The 8,750-nt window shown below is 37.9% G+C and overlaps 1 pseudogene across 1 annotated transcript; it reads left to right on the top strand.

Moving 5' to 3' along the window:
• The first annotated feature begins 3,209 nt into the window (after positions 1-3,209).
• LOC149827648 (wall-associated receptor kinase 2 pseudogene) lies at positions 3,210-8,474 on the top strand (annotated as a pseudogene). Its single transcript, XR_016434686.1, has 3 exons — positions 3,210-4,039; positions 7,360-7,527; positions 7,621-8,474. The product of XR_016434686.1 is annotated as a wall-associated receptor kinase 2 pseudogene (transcript).
• The last annotated feature ends 276 nt before the right edge of the window (positions 8,475-8,750 follow it).

The raw sequence follows: 8,750 nt of genomic DNA, 5'->3' as shown, positions 1-8,750 counted from the left end.
TTCTATATATGAGGCGTCACTTTCTAAGGGTGAAGTCGCTAGTTTGTTGCAACTTGATCTGAAGCCCACCAATCAACCTTCAAACTCATTTTAGAACCATGCATCACGAAATTGATTGAAGGTGCAGTGACATGATTGTGAAGCTAGCAGTGACCAAACAGCCATCCATCCTATGGATATTCTAAGAAATGGTAATCTCATTATGCAATAGATGATGATAGATACGTTAAAGGCCAATGTGCAGAAATTGATTGCTTCTTTCGTCCTCTTTTTTCAGCTTTTCAAACTTGGATCTTTTCAGATGTAAAGATTTGTGGGCCTGGTTAAATCTAACAGAAAGGTCCACCACGTCTATCATCCTTGAGAACTATGGTTTAGTGGCTAGACATAAAATCACTATGACCTACCTCATACGCCAAGAGACTCATGGTGGGTGAGCTAATTGGACAGTTAATAAAAGGTGTAGTCCTATGGAGGAGGTGGAATCGTACCCTTCATCCATTTCTGCCATCCTTCTGTTTTAATTGATTTTTTTCCGGGTTTCAGACGTCTTCGCGTAGACCCGTCTTTATTACTGCATTCGTACTTTGGGCCCACCCAGTACATATGTGAACTGGGTTTGTTGGACTTTTCTTGCATCGTTGTCGGTTTGTTGGTATGTGAACCTGCGCGGAAATTGCCTCTTGTTGTCCGTATCTCACAGAATGGGATCTGCCGTGGCGGAAGGGATGTAAACGGGTCGGATTCAGTTCTGATTTAACTGTTGCCAAATCTTAATAACCTGCTTAATTGGACCCAAATTCAGCTTCAAAATCTCTTGTAGAATTACTTCAACCAAATCCGGATCTGAATATAACAATAAAATCCTTGTAAGGTCGGAATCTATTGAAATGTTTAGATTTGGATGAAACTGCATGAATTATCCCAATTTTTTAGAGTGTAATGATTCATATACAAGAATGCTTTAGCATTTAATAAATCAACAAATGATAGTACTATCATTGTAAAATGGAACGATCTAAAAAATTAATTTGCCAAAATCTTTTCCATGTTCAAAATTTGGATTCTCAAGTTGTTTAGGACATTTTTACTCTTCGCATAGGCAAACCGGCTGATGTTCACACGATTGACACATATGTTGTCCAAAGGTCACAACATTTTAATAAAAAGAAGATTTTTATGAATATTTCATAGACCAAATGAAATTCGCATAAAAAAATTTGTAAACCTAGCTAAGTTGAATCCCATCAAAAGATATAGCTTGGAACATGGCAGCCACCTTTGGCATCTGGATAAATCGCTTACTAAATGATTTGAAATTGGATATTCTTATAAATCTAATTCAAATCTATTGTGATAACAAAGCTGCTATTCATTCAATAATTATATGTTAAATACAAATATGTATATGATATGTTTCTAAAAAATAAAATATCAATTGGTTACATTCTTTTAGGTGACATGATAATAGATCTTGCGGTCACTAAAGAAAATTTTACTAGACATGTGAGTCAAATAGGACTCGGGTATGTCTAATTGATGAGTATATAAGTTCACAATAGAATGTGTGAATAATATATAACTCAAGAATGTGTTTTAATGCTAAGTCTTAGTAAGTGAATAAGCTTAAAATACTAATGGCCACCTATGACTAAGTGAGAGATGTATGACTATGTGGCCATAAAACAGCCGTTGAGAGGGTTGGCCCAACGGTTGTGTCCCTCCTAGGCAAGGATCATGACGAAAATAGGGTCGGGCAAGGAAAAGCATAAGTCAATTTCCACCTCCATTCCTACATGGGTTTAGATTTTAACCTTCATCCCCGCCTCCATCTCCATTTCATGTCCTTCATCTCCTGTCTAAACAAAAGAGGTGGGGCGGGGCCCCATTTCTCCCGGTCCACTGCCATCAGGTGCAGCAGCGCACTAAAAGTTTGCTATCGCACCTGATCCTCCATAGTGAGTAAGGGGCAAGGGGAGTACTCCTGAAGTTTTACAATAGAAACAACTAAAATAGTACCACGGTCAATACAACATCTCTTGGCCCATAACAGGACGGCCATCAGTGATTTCTCATTGTTATCAAAGGCAAAAATAAAATTAAAAAAGGTTCTTCTTAATATCGAACATTATGATGAATTAAGTTTCCTAATCTCAAAGAATCTAGTTAGGTGAAGGAAAAGTGAAGTGGTGCCCCCGGAAGACGAAGCAGGTTATATGTCCCCCCCCGAACAGGGCCGGTACTGATATCTCATGTTCGGGGGTTCCAAATAGCGCCACGTATAAGATGCAGACCGGCATGTATCCCCATGAATTAAGTTTCCTAATCTCAAAGAATCTAGTTAGGTGAAGGAAAAGCGAAGTGGTGCCCCCGAAAGATGAAGCAGGTTATATGTTCCCCCCCCCTCCCCCGAACAGGGTCGGTACTGAGATCTCATGTTCGGGGGTTCCAAATAGTGCCACGTATAAGATGCAGACCGGCATGTATCCCCATGTGTGTCTGCATCATATTGCATCGTAATATTGCAAAGTTATGTCAACTTACACGGGAATACAAGACCCATGTGCATAAATATGTGGCGCTCATTCGACCCCCCAAACACAAACGTGGGATTCAGTGAATCATCGGGGGCGAACATACACCACCCTCTCCCCGGAAGAAGATGACAAGTAAAGGAGATAAAATGGTCTGCGTGGTAGGTGAGACAATTGGACAGTTAGTAAAAGGTGTAGTCCTATGGATGGAGGAGGTGGAATCGTGCCCTTCATCCATTATTGCCATCGTTCTGTTTTAATTGAATTTAATTCGAGTTTTAGATGTCGACTTCGCGTAGACCCGTCTTGATTACTCGATTCGTACTTTGGGCCCACCTCGTTTGCTTGACTTTTCTTGCATTGTCGTCCGTTTGTTGGTATGTGAACCTGCGGAGAAATTTGTGGATCTTAGTCGGAGCTCGGGTCAGACCTGGGTCTGGTATGAAATTTTACAAACCAATACCTTCACCCCTTACATTCACATTAATTACCTTCCCCGTGAGATGGTTTTCGTGAGGTAAGTTAACGACAAAATGAGGCAATTTCTTCTTTTGAATTTCATGGAAACTAAGACGAAAATGAATTGGAGAAGAACAAGTCCGACGATGAATGAACCCCTTCACCCCCTGCATCATCTATAAAAGGACACCTTTAATTAACTGTCCAATTGGCTCATGTCAACCGAACCATGGAGAACATCCTGGTCTTCATTTTCCTGCTGCTCCTTGCGGTTGCTGCCTTGCCATGCTCGGAGAGATGTGGGGAGCTCGACATCCCTTACCCCTTTGGGATCGATGAAGATTGCTTTCTCCCCGGCTTCCAACTCACGTGCAACCACACCACGACGCCACCCCTCACCTACATATTCAACACCACCATCCAAGTACTGAGCCTAAACGTCTCGCAGGGTGAGCTGCGCATGAACTCGGCCCAGGTCGTGGTTCAGCATTGCGACAGTGATGATAAGCCAACATTCAATGAGATCGCGCTGCCGAACGACGGCCCGTTCATCATCTCTGATGCCAAAAACAAGTTGGTAGCCATCGGCTGCGACACATTGTCACTTGTGACCAATGAAGACGTAGACGAGGCGAGTGGGTGCGTATCCATGTGCTCAAGCACGAGCAACTTTACGGAACAGTTGTGCTCGGGGGTGGGCTGCTGCCAAGAAGGGATCCCGAAAGGAACGAGACAGCTTATGATTGTGGCCAATTCCATCTTTAAGTATGTGAACGTTACAAAGTTTAAGAAGTGCAGCTATGCTTTCATCGTCGAGGAAGGAAACTATACCTTCAAGGAATCAGATCTCAGAGGCTTCACGCCTCCAACCATGGAGGCTGTGCTAGACTGGGGGATTGGCAAATCAGGCTGCGCCGATTCGAGCTATCCTTCTTGCGGGGGGAACGCGTCCTGCGTGAATTCGAATCGTACTTCCGGTTACCTGTGCAATTGCCGTGATGGCTATGCAGGAAATCCGTACGTCAATGGATCCCAAGGTTGCCAAGGTACTACTCTCTTTGCTTTGGTTTATGGCTTTTGGTTGCCAGGAAATCCCTATCCTTTTACTTTGGTCTCCCTTTGTGTTGCATTAAAAAAAAACTGCCACAGCATATTTGTCCATTACCTAAAACACACACACACACACACACACACACACATATATATATATATATATATATATATATATATATATATATATATATATATATGACGGGACAACATTTGGTCAGGCTGCCATGAAGTATAATGAGTTTCTTTTACATATTTTTTTCAAGCAGTTAACCTTACAGATGCGATCTAGATGGTTTGGTTAGTGGAAACACTCTGAATCTATGATTATCACACATGGGCATAATGTTATGAGATTTGAAAAATCAATGACTCACAATATGGGATATTCTCTTGGCTTATAAAATCAATTTTTTTTCTTTGGAAAACATGATCCAAGAGCTGGTTCCTAGATTTGGATCATGTTGAAACCATCTATGAAGTCCGAGTGAATCGACATGGCCCCCGCACCGATTGTACATACAATCTAGTAGAAAAGGCTATCTTGGCACATTCTTTCAAATTTTTTATAGATATAACCTTGCAAATGAGATTTACCTTGTGTAGTATATATAAAATAAGTTTTTGATGATTTGTTTGCAACGTGTAAACAGGCTCTTCAAGGGGCTCATATGTAGAAAATTTTATTACTCAAACAATCAAGTTTTTATGTAAAAAAAAGTGATCTAAGGTGCAATCTCTGACAAAAAAACCATGTTGAACACATCTATAAGGTCAGATTAAGTAAATACAATTTGTGCATATGAATTTGCAACTAGATTATACATATAGTAGAGAATGGCACACACGCGCACATACACACACACACAAATATATATATATGTGTGTGTGTGTGTGTGCGTGTGAGAGAGAGAGAGAGACTATTGGCTACACTCTAGAGTTCCATATTGTCTAGTTAAAACTCATGTGCAAGCTTTATTTGATCAATTTGACCATGCATTTATCGGGGAATGCACTTTTGATTAAGTGATTTTGACATGAAAACATGATTTCTTGTTAAAAAAAAATTGAACATTGTGCACTGTTGAATTTTGAAACCCTTAAAAATCTGCTTATATAATGCAATATGACAATCTAAAACATATCTTTTACTAAACAAACAGTATAGATCATATCCAGAGGGCTTGATCAACAAAAACAGCAAGAAAATGTGATGGAACAAGGTACTTCTACTAGAAGCTACAGACAGTCGAGGGTAGCCAATATTTTCCCTATATATATATATATATATATATATATATATATATATATATATATATATATATATATATATATATATATATATATATATATATATATATATATATATATATATATATATATCGTTCTCTCTTCAGTTTTACTTCCTAAACATCACAAACAGGTCAAAGAAGCGTAGTTACAAGTGTTTTTTGTCTAATCCTGACTTGGCAATAAAACAAAGAGCTTTATTTTTCATTGTTTATTTATTAAAAACTATGCTTTGGATCAATGCAATTTGACCAGAAATTCTAATTTTTTATCATCAAATTTTACTTCCAATTGTGCTATTGAATTTTATCACAAAAAAAACACATCTGATTATGATAAGTACCTCACTTACAGTCTATTGAGTAAAAATAGAACAGATCGACAAGTTTTGATTACGTAAATGCCTATGCATATAATTTTAAGTCACTTCAAATGGTTTAGGAGATAAAACTCTTAGGATAAACATACTACCAAGGTTGCCAAACTAGGAAGCAAAAGCAGAAAACGATACGGGAAGCGAAAGCGAGGCATTTTAACATTTATAGGAAGCGGGAAGCGAAGTATCAATTTAAAAGCAAAACATTAAAAAAAAATGAAGCAATATGGTAATTGAATAGGAATCGAACACGAAACAAATAAAAACTAAAATAAAATTGATCATTCTTATATTTCATGATTTTTCAGTAAAAGAGTTAAATTTTTGTTAAAATCTAACAATGATGGTTACTAATTTAAAGAAAGTACATGGAAAGTGAGTGAAAGCGTGAGAAAAAATACATGAAAAACATGAAACGAAACGTGAGAAAAGCATATAGGAAGCATGGACCATGTGTGTGGGAAGCGAGAAGAAGCGTATCGCGCTTCCAAAGTGAGTTTCTGGGAAGCGAGCTTCCCACCTACCTAAGAAGCTTCTGGTAACTTTGCATACTACTACTACTCTCTCTCTCTCTCTCTCTAATATATATATATATATATATATATATATATATATATATATATATATTACAAACAGATGATAAGCAGTGCTAACTAAGCAAAACTATAAACAAGTTATTCCTCTTCTTAATGTCTTGAGGTGTGTTGCGGATTTAAATGTTCTCTTTTGAATTTGTTCAAAATTTTTGTTTTGCTACAAACAGTGGCCCGTCATGCACCTCTCTTTCATTATCTAAAATTGCTATCTTAATCCTATATATTTTGGATATTCCTTGTTTTTTTTATCTAAACATGCCATTAGGAGCATACATGTGTATGTGTTGGTTAAGCTTGAGTGTACAATATTCTGTAGTAGAAACTCACAGGTGCAAGCTTTAACTGAACATTTTGAACCAACAGTTGCATTCAACACAGTGTATTCACTAGGAACCACATTTTGCACCTAGTGGTTTAAGCTTTATTGTTTTTCTAATCGTAAAGTTTTGGTGAATTGTGAGATATTGATCTCAAAGGAAGTTTATGCATCTTAGCTACAGATTGTTCAGATAAAGCTTACAACACGATCTGGCAATTCAAAACTTGTTTTTGACTATACATATTGATCATATTCTTGGGCTTGGTCTGCAAAAAAAAAACAAGATAAAAGAAAAGTGAAAATATGTTACCTCTAGTAGATAAGAAAATTACTTTTTCTTATGGTTTTGCAAATGCTGCATCCATTTTGTACAAAAGATTGGGAATGTGCATTTTTGAACTGACACTGAAAAATTCTCTTTGCGTATGTTGTATGAATTATTTATGATAGTTAACCATAAACAAAATTCCTCCAATTCCCATTGAATTCCTTTCAGCCTTTCAGTTCCTTGAACCAAAAACACTTTTAAAGTTCATTTACTATTATGAGACTTCTGATATATTTGCTTACAATTTGTGGATTCAATGTTTAATGGCATAAATTTTGCCGTTGGTTGCAGCTAGATATACTACACCTGACAGTTTGAAAGATTACCTATGCACTATGATGTAATAGGATTGTCATTGATTTAGTACATAATCATCTTCTGCCACTAATATGTTTCATGTGTTGCAGACATAGATGAGTGCAATGTAACAGAAAACAAGCCTTGTGCTTCTAATGCTATTTGCCATAATACAGTCCCCCGATTTAAATGCTCTTGCCCTTTTGGAAGTATTGGAGATGGTACAAGTAAAGGATCTGGTTGCAAGAAGACTATTCCAGTAATAGAAGGTGTTGTAGGTAGGTTGAACCATTCCTAATAACGAAATATACTGTCCTCATGCTTTCCAGGTCTAGGGACCAACTTGTTTTCTCATGTTGTTGATTGTGCAGTTACGACTGTGAGTCTGCTATTTCTGTTTGCATGTGGTGTATGGACTTATTGGTTTGTGAAGAAAAGGAGACTCATCATGCTCAAAGAGGAGTATTTCAAGCAAAATGGAGGTCTTTTGCTACATCAACAAATGTTTGCTCCACATGGTCCCACACATTCAAGAATTTTCTCAGCAGAAGAGCTTCAAAAGGCAACCGACAACTACCATGAAAGCAAGGTACTCGGCAGAGGTGGATATGGTACAGTATATAAAGGAGTTATGCAAGACGACACTGTGGTTGCCATTAAAAAGTCCAAAACAATGGATAAAAGTCAGATTGATCAATTCATCAATGAAGTTGTCATTCTCACCCAAATTAATCATAGAAATGTGGTGAAGCTCTTGGGCTGTTGTCTAGAGACAGAGGTCCCCTTGTTAGTTTATGAATTCATATCCAATGGTACACTCTACCAACATATCCATGAAGGAAACAACTCAACATTGAGAATTTCATGGAAAAACCGCCTTAGAATAGCCATAGAAACCGCGGAAGCATTAACCTTTCTTCATTCTGCTGCTTCAATACCCATATTCCACCGAGATGTCAAGTCTGCAAACATACTCTTGGACAACAATTTTGTAGCTAAAGTCGCTGATTTTGGTGCTTCTCGTCTGGTTCCCATGGATCAAACACAAATATCCACAATGGTGCAGGGGACTTTAGGGTACCTAGATCCTGAATGCTTTCAGACAGGGCAACTAACTGAAAAGAGTGATGTTTATAGTTTCGGAGTTGTTCTTGTTGAGCCCCCCCCTCACAGTTCCTATGGACCCACCGGATTGATGCAGGAAATCTATCAAAACCAAAAGTAGACATGTTTACCTCAATGACTACCGATCTTCATATACTGCACTTTACGTATACACATCTGACTCTAAGGTAAAGAAGTCATTTTCACTTTCACACTATCTATCTTTTTCTCAATTTTCTAAAGAACATATAACTTTCTTGGTTTCTATATCCTGTCATGATGAACCAACGGATTACCACGCTGCCATGAAAGATAAGAAATGGTGTGAGGCCATGAGAGCTGAGGTCAAGGCATTGGAAAAAAATAATACTTGGACTCTTACTACCTTTCTCTCAAG

This window comes from Nuphar pumila, chromosome 10 (assembly GCF_984573655.1).
Source record: "Nuphar pumila chromosome 10, dmNupPumi1.hap1.1, whole genome shotgun sequence".
NCBI classification, from domain to species: Eukaryota; Viridiplantae; Streptophyta; class Magnoliopsida; order Nymphaeales; family Nymphaeaceae; genus Nuphar; species Nuphar pumila.
This window is presented reverse-complemented; position numbering and strand designations above follow the sequence as displayed.